This window comes from Tasmannia lanceolata, unplaced genomic scaffold, assembly GCF_043159265.1.
Source record: "Tasmannia lanceolata isolate RefF3 unplaced genomic scaffold, GAP_Taslan_0.1 ptg000011l, whole genome shotgun sequence".
Lineage (NCBI taxonomy): Eukaryota > Viridiplantae > Streptophyta > Magnoliopsida > Canellales > Winteraceae > Tasmannia > Tasmannia lanceolata.
Genome location: NW_027518688.1, coordinates 19,686,078 through 19,703,108, shown reverse-complemented (window position 1 = coordinate 19,703,108; position 17,031 = coordinate 19,686,078). Strand labels below are relative to the sequence as shown.

Here is a 17,031-nt window from a genome sequence, read left to right as displayed (position 1 = left end):
TTCATTTGCAAGGCCTTATCATAGATAGGGTGTGTACCAAAAATCAGCTCCATAGGATCATCCTAACCCCTCCATTTGTGGAGGACAAAAATGGACAGACTTGTATTTTTGGTACACCCCCCATCTATGTAAGGGACTTTCAAATGAATGGTTTGGATCATCCTAACAAAGTGGGCTCCCATGTGATTGGGCAAGTTAGCTCACCATAAGTTTGGTGAGCTTAAGCTCACCAAACAGTTTCCTCATATATATATATATATATATATATATATGAGAAAACGGTTCCTACACATATGTGTAGATAAGTTCTCTACACACTAGTTTAAAATACAGTGGGGGCCCACATTGTTTGGGTGATCCAAGCCATCCATTTTAAATGCCCTCACATAGATAGGGTGTCTACAAAAAATCAGATCCATAGGATCATCCCAACCCTACGATTTGTGGAGGTAAAATGGATGTCTTTAAACCTTCACAAATTAGTCCATTTTTTGCCTCCACAGTTCGAATGGTTAGGATGATCCTATGGATCTAATTTTTTGTGGACACCCTATCTATGTGAGGGCCTTAAAAATGAATGGTTTGGATCACCCAAATAATGTGGCCCCCACTGTATTTTAAGCTAGTGTGTAGATAACTTATCTACACATATGTGTAGGAACCGTTTTCTCATATATATATATATATATATATATATATGAGGAAACTGTTTGGTGAGCTTAAGCTCACCAAACTTATGGTGAGCTAACTTGCCCAATCACATGGGAGCCCACTTTGTTAGGATGATCCAAACCATTCATTTGAAAGTCCCTTACATAGATGGGGGGTGTACCAAAAATACAAGTCTGTCCATTTTTGTCCTCCACAAAGTCCCTTATATATATGTTGATGATATGCTAGTTGTTGCTAACACCAGGCAGGAAGTCGATAGGCTAAAATAAATGTTAAGCCAGGAATTCAACATGAAAGATCTAGGCGCCGCTAAGAAGATCCTTGGGATGGAAATTAAACGGGGAAAAAGGGAGTGCTTTGGCTTTCGCAGGCCAAGTACATTGAACAAGTGCTACAGAGGTTCAAAGGGAAAAATGCAAAAGTTAGCACAACTTTGGCAGGCCATTTCAAAGTGAGTAAATACTTATGCCCATCTACTGATGAGGAACGAGCATGCGTGTCTAACCTCCCTTATGAGAGTGACATTGGTTGTCTCATCTCTCATGTATGTGATGATATGAACAAGACAAGATATTACTCATGTAGTGAGTGTAGCAGGTAGATAAATGGCGAATCTAGGAAATGAGCATTGGAATGCAGTGAAATGGAATGAAATGGATTCTCAGATACTTACGGGGCATTACAAATTTTAGCTAGGTGTATGGCATGGGCAAAATTGAAGATGGGTTGACATGCTATGTAGATTCAGACTATGTGGGAGATCTGGATGCGGGAAAATCCACAACAGGCTATGGGCTCACACTAGCAGGAGGGCCTATTTCTTGGAAGGCTTCTCTTCAATGAACAATCTCCTTGTCTATGACTGAGGCGGAATACATGGCAGCATGTGAGGATGCCAAGGAGGCTATCTAGCAAGCTAGATTGGTTCATGAAATGGGGCTAAGCAGGAAGAAGTCTTGTTGCACTGTGACAGCCAAAGTGCCATACATTTAGCGAAGAATCAAGTAGATAATGCCAGGACGAAACATATAGATTCGAGACATCACAAGAGAAGAGAATGGGAATTAGATGGAAGCATCAACCTAAAGAAAATACATACAAATGACAATGCAGCAGATATGTTGACAAAGTTAGTTACAACAACCAAGTTCAAGAATTGCTTGGACTTGGCAAATATCAGCAGTTGTTGATTATTGACGAAGCCGCCCGCCCATGTGGTGGGGTAGGCACCTCGTGTGCAAGAGGTGTGGAGCTGCTCTTCAGAGAGTACATAGTAGAGATGATCTTCATGTGCTTGCAAAATTCAAGCCAAGGTGGAGATTGTTGCGCAGATGTCATGTATTCTGGCATTAAACAAGACCCTGACTAATGTGTGCGTCACATGACCCTGTCTAATGTGTGCGAGCTGGGGGTGTAGGGGAGTAGTGCACCCCTGCCATGGTTTCCAGGACAGCACCCAGAAGGAAAATTTAATTTTGTGTTTTCTGCAAAAGGATATTTCGGTAATTTTGTGATGTAGTGGCATTGATATATAAGCCACATATTAGGGTTACGGTTTGCAAGGTTCTCTTTAGTAAGAGAGTTTGTAACCCGAGACCGAAATAGTGAAAATCTTCTCTCGTTGAAGGAACACTGTCGAACCACATAAATCGCGTTTTCTCTTTTGTGTGATTGTATTTCTCGCATCTTTTTCTTGTTGCCTGCTGCAAATCGTGTTTGATCCTTATTTGAGAAGGTATTTCTCAGCTTTCTACAAACTCATTGGCAACCTTTACATTGGAAGAAGGAGAATAGGAACTACACGATAAGCCCACCCGCAACAGCGCGACGAGTTAGCAACCCACTACAAGCCTTATATCGAAAGGAGAGGTATAATAAGGACAAGAAGAGGACAGAAGATAAAATCACAACCATGTATGAATTTTCTTCATTTTTCTATTTTTCTTCATCTTCCTCTTTCGTATCAGGATTTGTTTCACTGATTTTACTTCAAATTTCATCTTTCCTTTGCTGATTTATAAGTTCTGTCAGTAGATTTCTCCAGAAATTCTCACGAAAAATAGTAGATTCATGAAATTTCTACCATAGGTTAGGATTAGTGTTTCTACAACAAGGATTAGGGTTTTATGATGCTAGGATATTGTTTTGCAGTCTCCTCGAATTGGGGCTCAGGTCGGGTTAGGGTTCAGGTTGACCTTCCTCGGGTTGGGGCTCGAGTCAGGTTAGGTTAGAGTTGAACCAATGATCCTTCGGGTTGGGTTCAGGTTGGCCTCATCCCGACCCAACCTGGCCCAAGTTGCACCCCTAAATCTGAAACTTTGGTAAGGACAGAATCTGCAACAATGGAAAATAAATAAGGCTTTGTAAGAGGGGCGACAAATACTCATAGGAGATAACATTCGAGATAAGGTACAAAGTACAAGAGCATTTACCCTTGTATAAGGCAGTAGTAGTTTTAGGACATTAGGAATAGATGATGAAATTAGGAACAGTACCTGAATTTGATGATTCAAATTGATGAGGATCAGTTGTCAAAACCATTGAAGTGGATTGTAATCCATGCTCGGCTTCAAACACACACTACTAACTTGACATTGACCAAGATTCTTTGTAAACATGTCCACTATCCGATCTCCTGAAATCAAACATGGATTGAATATTATATTGCTTGTGACCTCACGAACAAAGTGACAATCCACTTCAATGTGTTTGAAAAAGGTAAAACACATCTCTTTCATAAGAATTTTCAAGTACATCAACATTACACAGTTTGAGTTATCACATGATAATTTGCATGTTTTCTACCATGAAGCAAAGGATTTGATTTCGTCTATGATAAGACCAGTGGGCCACAGTTGCCAGAGTGGGAAGCGAACGCAAGAAGCGATGTGGGAAGTGAGCAGTTTAGAAAAGAGAAAATGCGGGAAGCGAAAAGTTCTAAAGGAAGTAAAGAAGAAATGTGTCGGGAGCATCATTTAAAGTCAACATAAATCATGTGGCAAGCGTCATTGGAAGCAAACAAGTACATAGAAAGAGTAGGATTGTAGTAGGTTAGAGAGGAAAAGTTATTATCGGTAAGGATTACAAGTAGAAAAGAAGACTTTGCGACTAATTAGAATAATACATTTTACCAATTCTCTCCTTTGCCGCAATGTCTTGGAACATTTCTTTAACCTTATAGGTTGAGGTTTCAAGGATTGGCGCAGGCAATTAAAAAAAAAAACAATAGAATTATACGTTTAAGGACTTTACAGTTTCACTGCACTGTTTAAAAATGTGGATGCGGCATTGAACGTGGCCGAAGAAAATCCTAGTTGACTCGGCACGATGCGGTCGAGTACTTAGTTGGCGCGGTCATAATTTGGGAGAGTCAAAGGAGTTTTTATTGACTCTATAGGGCAAAACGTGGAATGCGGATGAGCCACAACACGAAACGTAGCCTAGGTAAAATGGAGTCGACGTGGACGCGGGGATTTTAAAACTATGGTGTTGAAAAACACGGATGTGACGCGGAACGTGGCCTAAGAAAATCCTAGTCGGCTCGGCACGGCGCGGTCAAGTACTCGGTTGACGCAGTCATAATTCAGGAGAGTCAAATGAGTTTTTATTGACTATGTAGGGCAAAACGAGGAACGCGACAACAAAATGCAGAACACAGACAAGGTAAAAGGCTAAAAGGGAGTCAGCTTGGAGGAGTCCACGATAACGCAGGGGAGTTTTCAAACTATACTTTAGACTATCCACTAATGGAAGGTCTAGAGCATTCCTTGCTCCTTGGAATTACTTTTCTAACCATGGCCTTTCCTTCTTTCTTTCTTTCTTTTTTTTTTTTTTTTTTTTGAGTAAGAACCATGATCTTTCCATTTACTATCAGAAAGAAAGGAATTCAAGAATCTATAAAGTCTTAAAATCTTTCTCAAATTCGAAAAGCCCAAGAAAAAATCCAAAATCAGTCAACTAACTGAAATAAAGGAAGAAATCAAAAGGGATACCATTGGGATTAAGAAAACAATTCTAAATCAAGGCTTCACATACAACAGATGGGTCCAACAATTACAACAAAGATTGAGGCAGTTAAAGGAACACTCTGAAATGATAATGCTTAAAATAAACAGCCTCACATCATCAAGATCAAAATTCAAATACCCTGACAACCATCCCAATTGATCGAATTTGAATTGTTTAAGACCTAAACCAATTTTTTCACAACATTAAGCGTGTAAAGATTGAAGCACTTAAAGCAATACTCGAAATGGTATGCTTAAAATAAACAGCCTCACGTCATCAAGATGACAGTTTAAATACCCTGCCAACCATCCCCATTGATCGAATTTGCATTGTTTCAGACGTAAACCAATTTCTTGACAACATCACCATCTTGTTATATGTTACGTATCCATACTTAGTATGAGTCTGTTGTTTTTATTTATGTTTATTGTGTCTGTTGTTGTTAGATATGTCGTAGTTAGGTTATGTGTATTGTTAACAATCATGTGTATAGTTAGTGGTGCTGTAACTGTTTTACAGCTTATAGGTAGTGGGGTGATGTGGCAACGTAGTTACTGTTTGTGATGAGTGGATCTCAGATCTGGGAAAAGTGATGTTTATGTAGTTAGTTTGTATTGGAAAAAGGGAGAGAAATATTTTCCTAAAACAGAACTATTGAGGTTGTTCCCCTGGAAGTGGAACTCTTTTCTCTTCTATTTTGTGTATCTTCTTTTGATTCAGTGCAGGATCTTATCAGTGGTATCAGAGCGGTCGATCTTATCTGTGATACCGAGGAACCATGGCTGATGGAACTAGATCACAGGATAGGAAGAAATTGGAAGCAGAATTCAAACAATTGCGAGAAAACAACGAACACCAAAGTAAACAACAAATGGAGGCAATAAATCAGATCAAGCAACTCGTAGCGGCGTTGGACCTCAAATATGAGACATTGTCGGCATCGGCAATGCACAAAAATGGAGATCAAGAAGAGTCTATACATGATTCGTTTCCAAAAATACAGACGGGAAGGGGTCCTGCTTATACAAAATATACCAAGATAGACTTCCCAAAGTTCAATGGGGAAGATCCACTCGGATGGGTTACAAGAGTGGAGCGGTTTTTCACTTACAACAACACCGAGGAGGAACAAAAGGTTCCTTTAGCGTCCATCCACTTGGAGAAGAAGGCGATTCAATGGTACCAATGGTTTGAAAAACTCAAAGGACAAGTGCCATGGAAAGAATTTGTAGAGGCTATTCGTTCACGCTTTGGTCCGAATACGTACGAGGATTTCATCGGCCCGGTTACGAAACTTGAACAAACTTCGACGGTGGCAGAATATGAGGATCGTTTTGAACAACTGGCAAATCTGACCAATGATCTACCGGAAGCGTTTTACATCAGTTGCTTCCTCAGCGGTCTCAAAGATGAAATACGGACTAGTGTGCAAATGTTTAAGCCTAAAACGGTGTTGCAAGCTGTTGGATTAGCTAAGTTGCAAGAAGAGAATCATGAGGCATTGTCAAAGAAGCAAAGAATAGGAGCAAGCAAAGTTGTGGGGCAGATTAGCGGTCAAGACAAACAACCGGTTGGAACTACTACTCCAATTATGAAGAAGTTGACTCATGCTGAGATGAAGGCAAGGCGAGATAGAGGGTTGTGCTACAATTGCGATGAGCGCTACACCCCGGGACACCGTTGCAAAAGACAACAGATATTTATGTTGGACCTTGAAGAAGATGGAAGTGATGGTGAAGAATTGGTCGAACCCGAACAACAAATCAGTGGTGAATCGGAGGAACCTCAAATTTCTGTGCATGCTCTTTCTGGGTCCACATCCCATCAAACAATGCGAATTCGGGGCTACATTAAGAGGCAGCCTATTATTATTTTGATAGACTCCGGGAGCACCCACAATTTTTTAGATACGGGAACGGCAAAAAGGACAGCTTGCGAAGTACAAAAATCTCAACCATTGAAAGTTGTAGTGGCTGATGGTGGAAAAGTTACAAGCGTGGCTGAATGCAAAGGGTTGAAATGGGTGATGCAAGGAACTATTTTTCTAGCGGACGTCAAGCTGTTGCCACTTGGGGGTTGTGATCTAGTGTTAGGGATCCAATGGTTAGCAACTTTGGGACCAGTAGTTTGGGATTTCGCAAGGTTAAGAATGGAGTTTACATTAGAAGGTCGGAAGCATACATTACGAGGTGGCAAGGAAAGGCCAGTTAAGGTGGTTGGGTCTCAACGCATGAACCATATTTTGAAGAAGGGAAATATGGCCACTATGGCCCAACTTTTTACAACCACAGCCAGTCATGAATTGAAGAAGGGAAATATGGCCACTATGGCCCAACTTTTTACAACCACAGTCAGTCATGAAGACGCCATGCTTGACAAGGAGATGGAAGAGCTCTTAAGTGAGTTCTCTGATGTTTTTAATGAGCCAAGTGGGCCATTCAGGGATCCAATCACGGGTGGATATCCATATGTACAGAAAAATGAAATCGAAAGATTGATGAAGGAGATGTTGGAAGCTGGAATTGTTCGGTCAAGCACTAGCCCGTTCTCATCACCTGTCATCTTGGTACGAAAAAAAGGATGGATCATGGCGCATGTGCGTTGATTATCGTGCGCTAAATAAGGTGACTGTAAAGGATAAATTTCCGATGCCGATAATAGATGAATTATTGGACGAGCTGCATATATTCAAGCTTTCAACCTTGAGGACAAGGTTGCTGCCCAGTGGGTGGCAATGTTACGTATCCATACTTAGTATGAGTCTGTTGTTTTTATTTATGTTTATTGTGTCTGTTGTTGTTAGATATGTCGTAGTTAGGTTATGTGTATTGTTAACAATCATGTGTATAGTTAGTGGTGCTGTAACTGTTTTACAGCTTATAGTAGTGGGGTGATGTGGCAAGGTAGTTACTATTTGTGATGAGTGGATCTCAGATCTGGGAAAAGTGATGTTTATGTAGTTAGTTTGTACTGGAAAAAGGGAGAGAAATATTTTCCTAAAACAGAACTATTGAGGTTGTTCCCCTGGAAGTGGAACTCTTTTCTCTTCTATTTTGTGTATCTTCTTTTGATTCAGTGCAGGATCTTATCATTATATCAGGACTTTTCAAAGAAAATATGCTTTAGAACTAACATAAAAAAACATCTGTATGAGAAATCAAATCCGATCAAGAAATGAAGCTACACTACGGACCTTAAACAAAATCTGCCGACACTCTTCACGCTAGGGCATCGAAATCCGGCAAAAATCGAATCCAATCCTACGAACCTCAAAATCCGGCGAAAATCTTCAAGTTAGGGCATCAAAATCCAGCAAAAATCGAATCTAATCAGCAGATCAACAGTCGCCTGAAACGAAATCCGTCCCAAAATCTTCACACTAGGGCATTAAATTTTCCGCAAATGGATGTCTGATCCTCTGCGTTCTCTTCTTTTTAGGGATTTTAGAAGTGGTAGAGGGGCGATAGAAATTAGGGAGAAAGGGGAGAGAAACACAAGCATTGAAGAATTTAGATGTGGATGCAAGGGAACAAAGGGAAAGGTTATCTAATTTTGATAAGATGATTGCGAGAAGGGCACAAGGTAGATTTTCCAGACGGGAGGGGCCTTTTTGTGGACTAGATTCCACATCAGAGGTTTTGGATTTAGACATTTTTCTTAGGGTTCTTCTCTTTTTAGGGAAATTGGGGACGAAGGGAAGAGAGAGAGAGAGAGAACGGCGTTGAAGAAGAGCATAGGGTAGATTCTCTAGACGAGAGGAGGCTTGTTTAGTTGTTTATTCATCATCATCTCTTTCTCACGCAAAAATTATTTCATAGGTCGATTCTAACCCTCCGATCTATAGAGGGTTAGGATCAACCCTTTAACAGTAAGATCAGAGGGTTAGGTTGAACCTATGGAAATAATTTTTGGGGCACAATGTATTTAGGTTGTGGCCCATCTATGGATCGTCCTATGGCAAGGGCCATACGGTTAAGGGTGTCAATTTTGGCTCGGAAGCTCGCTCGAGCTCGGCTCGAATCCTTAACGAGCCGAGCTGAGCCTGAGTTAGGCCAGGCTCGGCTCGGCTAGTTAAGAATTTAATATGTTTAAATATATATATATTATATTAATATATACACTAAAAGGGTTGTTTAGGGAGTGAAAGGGGGAGGCAAAATATGTCACTTCTTTTTTGGAACCCCATTTGTTACTTGGATCACCCCCCTAGTGTAAAAAGAGTAGTAAAAAAACACTAGATAGGGCTGTCCAGGGAAAATGAGGGGTGTAAAATTAAAATAATTCGAGCTCGATAAGGCTCGCGAGCCTGGCCGAGCCTGACCGAGCCGAGCCTGGTTCGAGCCCGAGCCCGAGCCGAGCCTGGCTTTTGAGCTTAACGAGTCGAGCCGAGCCTGGCCAAGCTCGGCTCGTTTACACCCCTACATACCGTACTTTTAATAAAGAATATAGTAGTGCTGATAACATTTGCCTAAAAAAAATAGATTGATATCTTTGCAACCATATTTTGATAACTAGTGAAAAACCCCGTTGTAGACACCCCATTTCGACCGATCCCTAATAGAGTCGTTATGAAAGAAACCCTATCAAACTAGTATTTTGATGTCCCCAATTTATTCCTAGAATAATTTAGGGTCTCATTTAGGTCCCCATAAAATTTCATCGAAATCCGTCCGCGGTTTGCCTAGCAAACGAGCGAAGTTTGTATAGTAATGTAGTATAGAAATAAGTGTAGCGATTTAGCCAGAAAATGGGGTGCGCTGGAATCTGGAAAGCCAGTTCAAATTTACTGTAATAGGCTGTCCAGGGAGATATAGGGGTGTGCAGATTTGTGTGTAACATAATTAGGGTGTGTATTATCCTGAGCCAGGGCAATTTCGTAAATAGTAAAGATGTTTTTCTTCCCCTCCAAGTCACCATTAGGCCCTAAGCTAGGTTAGTGAAAGGCTTAGGACTATGATTAGTTAGGAGACATCTTAGGAAGCTTCCAAGGTGGTTAGGCTTCCTTTGATCCCAACCCTTGAACAAAAAGGTGATTTGGAGGGTTGTGATCAAGCAAAGAGAAGATATTTTCCAAAAATCTCCCCTTTGTTCTTTTCATGGGCACTCCCTGGCGGTATAAATTTTTTTTTTAAAAATGTTCTAGAGGTAGGCTGTCCATGAAAAGGGAGGGGGGTCAATTACATTATTATTTTTTACCTGGGCTTATTTTACCCGAGGTACCCTCCTTTGTGGAATCAAGGAGTGGGTGCTAATGCATGAAGGGGGCTGTCCTACGAGCAAAGGGGTCGAATTTATCACTGCCCTATATAGGCCACCAGCGAAATAGGGTTTTGGAAAGAAAAAGCAGAGAAAAGAGAGATACAGAGAGAGAGATACATTGAGATAGAGAACGAGAGGTGAAGAGGGAGAGAGGCTTCAGCTCATCTTCCCCAATCCAATCTCCACCACCACCACCATCTTCTCTGGGGAAAAACCCCCAAATCCGGCCAGCCACATTTTTCCGAGACCAGCAACCCCCATCATCATCTTCTTCCCCACCATTTCAACCCTCATCTTTACCCCCAAACCCACCTCCCATTTCTCTGCAACTCCGGCCGGCCACCTCCATCAAAGCCACACCAAACCCCACTTCCATTTCTATCACCACCCCCATCTCCATCATCTTCTTCTTCTTCCAGCCACCACCTCCATTGTTCCGGCAATCTTGCCAGAATCCAACCAAAAACCCTCTTCCATCACCCCCATCTCCACAATCTACCCTACCCAAATCTGCCACTAACTCTCATCTCCACCCCTTTTTTAAAAACCCATTTTCTTCTTCAACCACCATCCCTACCATCTTCTCACCACCGACCCCATCTCTGGCCAGCCACCTCATCCTTACCCGCAAACCACCTCCATTAAAATCCCTCTCCACCATCATCTTCGCGCGAAACCCATTTCACCATTGTCACCTCCACCTCCCAAAACCCAAACCCATTTCAAATCTCATCAAACCCTCTTCAACTTTATTCCATTTTTAGCAAAAATCTGCAGAGAGAGAGAGAGAGAGAGAGAGAGAGAGAGAGAGAGAGAGAGAGAGAGAGAGAGAGATCTGGCTTTGGTTTTCTTCTCCAGCGAGAATCCGATCGGATTCCGGTCAATTTCTGGTGATATTTCCGTTATAGTCTTCTTCACCTTGATCTCTACCTTAAATTTGTCCTATAGTTTGTTTTGATAACCTTCGAATTTTAGTTTTTCCCAAACCCTAATCATAAGTTCTTCTTCTTTTGATTGTGATCTTGCTGGATTTTTGTTTAAGCTTTGGAAGCTCTGGATCTGTTTTCAAACCACAAATCTGAGCCCATAAACCTGAAATCAAGGCCTTTAACTCTAAATCTGGTCAATTGTAACTCAAATTGGTGCCAAATATTCTATGAATCTGATTATCTCCTCTGTTTGCTTGGCCGGGTATTCAATATTTTCTTATAAAATTCAGAGTAATAGTAGATTAGAAATTGTAGATCAGGAGTTTCAGGTCTAGCAGGGAGATTCGAAGGATCTCAGAGAAGAATTCGCCATTGTTTTCTCAAGATCAAGGAGGTAACACTTAAGACCTTAATTCCCTTAGAAGAGGGATCTAAGGTCAAGGAACAAGAAAGTGCCATTGGAGCTGAAGGTAGAAGAAAGGAAAGAGAGTTTTAGCTTGCTTTAGGTAAGTCTCTATGTTATTACTTTTATTAATAAGACATGATCTTGTAGTTTGTTATTACATTGAATTTTATACTTTAATTTGCACTCTTATCTAAGTTTGTGATAGTAAATTTCAAATCCTGAATAAAGTCCAGTTAAGCCTGTTTATACTATTTCTTTATAGTGGAAATCTAGTGAATAGCAATTGGCTTTGTAATGTTTGAGTAGCTTAAGCAGTTTAGTACAAGGGGTCTTTTTCATAAGAATCTTTAATTATCATTGATATGTCGAAGCAGAGCATTAGCAATGTCAATTCATTAGGTTCGTCAATTATATAGCAGATTATCAAGGCCCATTCTCTTGCCATTAACACTTGCGCTTTGCATAATATGTCATGATTTTATAGTTGGATGAATGAATTTTCCTTTTGGAATTGGATAAAATGTTTCTGGATGTTGTGATATTTTGTAAAGGGGAAGTGTATATTTGCATGTATCTGTTGTTCCATGAGATGTAGAGTAGTCATTTATAGAGCTATCCCCCCTATTGGGTTTTGTAACTGATAAGTCTGGAGTGTAGAGGTCTTGTTTGCTGTGTAAGTGTTCACTTTTGTGTACTAAAAGATTGTGATATTCTGTTGATCAATGATGAGAATTTTGGTTATCCATGAGAGAATTTTAAGATACTAGATATAAACTTGGATAATGATTTGTCTCTATCATGCTTTAGTTTAGTATCTTTTATTTTCTAGGGCTGGAATAATAACCTCAAGGGCTTTTGGGCTGTGAGTTGGATTTATACCATAGTTATATTCCGGAGATTATTGTTGTTTGATTCAAACAATTTTGGTAAGTTTCTGGGTGGTATTGTCATATATTTGTGGGTGTGTACTTGTGTGGGTGTGGGTCTGTGTGAGCGCATATATATATGTATGAGAGCATGTGTATATTCATATGTGAGTGTGCGTGTACATGTGTAGCATATGTCAACCATAATTTTGCCCCTGTTTTGGACCTTTCTCTGTTTTTTTGAATGAGCTGAAAGTCATTAGAATCAGCCTATGCACCCTTTCGATACAAACAGCATTAAAACCCTTGATATTAGCATCCCCAACCCCTTTTGAGAAATGGCAGCCATCACACTCCTTTGGTATTGGTGGCTAACATGCATCCTTGTTAATAGCAGCCCTTGCATCAAAGGAATTGTAATCCAAAATATGGCAGTTGTAGTGATTCACATGTATATATATTTTTGCTTTGGAATAGAGATGCCATTTAGTGTTTTCTCTGTGCTAGAGCAGGACAATTACATAACAAGATGTATCTTTGTGTGTATGCACTATGTGTTTCATAAATTATGTATTAGTCTTCAATATCCTAGCTTGAAAATAAAAAATGTTATAAGGCACTTTTGTTTAGAATGTTTTTAGATATGCCATTATTTGCAAAATGATTTTTAATTTCATTTATATAAGGATATAATATTTTAATTTGACAGTTTGCAAATATAAAATCCTAAAAGACCTTATTGGAAGTTTAGTTCTAACCTGGAAGTGAAATGTAAGATGTCTATTATGAAAGGATTCACCTAATGGTAATTGTTGGCTTCATACGCGAAGGACTGATGATGTGTTCATGGTTATTAGCTGAGCATGTCTTTTTAAGACACCTTGATCATATTGCATAGGTCGAAAGTTTATCTTGTAACTAGAAATTGCCTTTGTATGATTTCAGATTAATAGTTGATGTTGTTTACATTGTAGTTTTCCAAATAAATAGTAGAATATATCTTTTGAAGGGCCAAATGAATTATTTGGGTCTGCATGTTCATGGGCATTTATTTGTGAAATATTTTCAATAACAGTTATGAAGTGATAGTGGATCAAATAGAATAATCATTATTTCTTGACAAGGTAAAAATGTATTAGCCCAAGCCCATCATTTTAGGGGACTTGCTCAGTTTTACTAGAGTTTCCCCTCTTTGTTTAAAAGACTTGCCCAGTCTTTTAGATATCTTTAGATACTAGAGCCCTCGTTTAGAAGACCAATGTGGTCTCATTAGAGAGTTATACTAGGAGACACACTCTGTCTCTTTAAAGTGATCCTCCTTTGGAGACATGCCTTGTCATTTAGAGCCCATCCCTTAGGGAGTCTGTTTTAGTTTGATAGAGAGTTTATTCATAGGAGGTGTGCCTTGCTTCATTTATGGAGGCTCCTATTTATAGACAAGCCTTGTCTCATTTAGAGAATCCCTCTTTTAGGAGACTTATCCAGCCCAATGTTAGAGTCCCCCCTTTTCTTGAGCGAGTCTTTGACTCGTTTCCCTTTTTGGTAGAGTTATTAGAGAGTCTTTGACTCATTTGTCCGTTTAGTGATATTATTAGAGAGTCTTTGACTCATTTGCCCTTATTAAAGAGTCTTTGACTCGTTTGCCCTTTTGGTGGTTTTATTAGAGAGTCTTTGGCTCATTCATCCTTTGATAACGATATTAGAGAGTCTTTGACTCATTTCTCCCCCTTTTCTTTAGTATTTTCACTTAGGAGTTTCTCCTTAGTGTTGTCGTCGTTTCTCTTCTTTGGAGACTTGCCCGCTCTCATTAAAGCTTTATCTTTTGGGATCTTAGATAATTTCATTATCCTTAATAGTTAGCTTACCTGGTTTAGGGGTTGCTTTCGTGTTCCCTTAGGTCTTTGACCAAAAGGGTGAAAGCATTTATAAAAAAAAAGTATAATCCAAAAACATCTAAAATATTTTAAAAATATCAAAAATATTGAAAAGGCTTTAAAATCTCTAAAAAACATTGAAATATCTTAAAATATCAAAAGCATTTGAAAACATAAAAAACATTAAAAAAATCTAAAGTGTCGAGTTTTAGGAGCGTAGTGAGAGAGTTCGTTTCGAACTACGTTGGTTTGATCGTCTTCCATGAGGTACGTAGTGCAGCTTGGGATCCGTGTCCTAAATCCAGCCAAACTTTGTAGATAAATCATTCAAACTCTTTAAAAAAGTACAAAAATCATTCAAACAACTCTCAAACCTTGTTTCCAAAAGGATCTCCCTCTAGAGTTAGGATTTGGTCATAGATAGAGAGTTTTGGAGTTAGGAGTTTCTCTTTGATTTGTTATTTGTTTGTTGTGTTTATTTTTCTGTTTGTGTTGAGTTATAGGAGCGCCTCCGTCCGGTCAGTTGGCGATCCACATCGCCGACTGATGACTAGAATAGGATGCGTTAGTCAACTCTTTGTTTTCCTCAGGAAACACAGCCCAGTTACACATAGGTTGTAGGAACCACCTGCATTAGTTCAGGGCTAACCTACATCTAGTTAGGACATATAGGGTGTCCTAAAATCCACAACCCATTGGAATTTAAATAATTGCACAAGAAGCTTTAATAATCAGTCTGGTCTTTTAGATCGAGTCTATGATAGAGGTCTAGATGTATTAGGCATCATAGCTTAGAATATGTGCGAAGAACTACGTGACTCTGATTCTTGGGGAGGCGGGGATACGTAGGCTTCTTTGGATGAACATCTGACCATCCAAGGACTTGAGTTAAATCGTTTAGAGTCCTAGGATTTGTTATGTTGTCTTGTTGTGTATTTTGTTGTGTTTTCTTATTTTCCTGCGCATACCTTATACCTTTAGCTGTAGCATGCGTGTGTTTGTTCACCAGAACTTAGACACCAGTTAGGCATGTCACTCATAACCTAGCTGTGCTTAGGTGACACATCTTTTATTTTATTTTGTATGTATTTATTATTTCATCCCCGAGTCATGCATGATTAGGTAGACGTCCACTCGGGGATATTTGTTTTCATTTGACGTGATTTTGCCCAAAACTCTTTGGATTTAATAATAAATGGCATAAGAGACCAAGTGCTTGCACTCGGACGAATTGGGGGTGCTCTTCGGACCTTCCCCATTCGTAATCAGGCACGAGCCCATATATATTTCTGGTTATCCATTGCACAGAGGATTTGGTTTTGGGTTCCATGGCCTATCCATGGATGGCGACTCTGAGTTTGTTTAGATATGTCTCGAATCTGGACTTGTTCCCGAATCGAGAGGTACTTCATTTTATATCGCCACTCGTGCTATGCTATGAGGGTGGCACCGTCTCGAGAGTTCCTTAGTAGAGCTCTCTTTCATGTGGAGATCTAGAGGATGTAGGGACTCGTTTCCTCATCTCTCTCGGATCGGGGTCCACACCCGTGCATCGCACAGACCAACCAAGAACTGTACGGACGACATCATAGTTGATCTAAATCGTCCATGTGATGGAACACAACATAAATAGGTTGTGCCCATAATTGTTGCTCCTTTTAAGGTACCCAGAATTTGTCAATATTTTTAAAGGTGTCCTGAATCCATAGTATTATGTAATATGTTCACAAAAATTCGTAGTATTATGTAACATATGCACCCAATCCGTAATTTTGCAAAGAAAAAACACTACCATGTTGACTTTGTGGACAAAATGTATAATAAAATTCATAAAGAAGGGTAAAATAGGTATTGTGAACGGGGTATGATTGAAAATATGGGGCTTTAATGGGGGCCTTTGTTAACAAAAGCAAAAAAAAGTGATGTGTAATTCTGTTAGAATTTTGAAAGAAATTCAAATAATTCTCTCATTTTCTCTTTTGCTATATATATATATATATATATATATATATATATATATATATATATATATATATATATATATAAGGACCAATTACCAATGGGGGACAAACATTAGGCAGAATTATCAATTGGACCTAGGCTTTTCAGAAATTACCAATGGGGGACAAAATCTGTCTTGTCAGTAAAAGCTGGACGAAAATACCCTTTGGCATATAAAACACGTTTTGACTTTGGAAGGGGGTTTTCAAGTCTCTACGATTGGGGTTATTAGGTATCAAAATGGGGTTACCAATTTCAGAATGGGCTTATCAAGTCCCTTGAAAACCCCTTTCCAAAACTCTAGTGCCCTCTGCCAATTTTTAGGGACTTGATATGCCCATTCGGAAATTGGTAACCCCATTTTGATACTTGATAACCCCAATCCTAGAGATTTGAAAACCCCATTCCAAAACTCCAGTACCCTCAGCCAATTTTCAAGGACTTGATAAGCCCATTCAGAAATTGGTAACCCCATTTTTATACTAGATAACCCCAATCCCAGAGACTTGAAAACCCCCTTCCAAAACTCTAGTATCCTTGGCCAATTTTCAAGGACTTGATCACCCCATTCGGAAATTAGTAACCCCATTTTTTATACTAGATAACCCCATTCCTAAAGACTTGAAAACCCTCTTCCAAAACTCCAGAACTCTCGGCCAATTTTCAGGGACTTAATAAGCCCATTCTGAAATTGGTAACCCCGTTTTGATACCTAATAACCCCAATCGTAGAGACTTGAAAACCCCCTTTCAAAGTCAAAACGTGTTTTATATGCCAAAGGTATTTTCGTCCAGCTTTTACTGACAAGACAGATTTTGTCCCCCATTGGTAATTTCTGAAAAGCTTGGGTCCAGTTGATAATTCTGCCTAATGTTTGTCCCCCATTAGTAATTGGTCCTATATATAATAAAGCACCCCGCGTGATGCGCGGGCATGAAAAAAACTTAATGGTTATAAAATGAAGCCTTAATATTGTTCTTTAACAAAAAAAAAAGGAAAATAAATTCACTGGTTAT

The 17,031-nt window shown here is 39.5% G+C and overlaps 1 long non-coding RNA gene across 1 annotated transcript; it reads right to left on the bottom strand.

Annotated features, from left to right (window-relative positions):
- Window positions 1-1,743: 1,743 nt before the first annotated feature.
- On the bottom strand, window positions 1,744-8,444 carry LOC143886218 (uncharacterized). The gene is made up of 3 exons (XR_013253708.1): window positions 7,874-8,444; window positions 3,168-3,307; window positions 1,744-3,006 (listed from the first exon to the last, which is right to left on the bottom strand). It is a non-coding gene; the product is annotated as an uncharacterized LOC143886218 (long non-coding RNA).
- Between the last annotated feature and the right edge of the window lie 8,587 nt (window positions 8,445-17,031).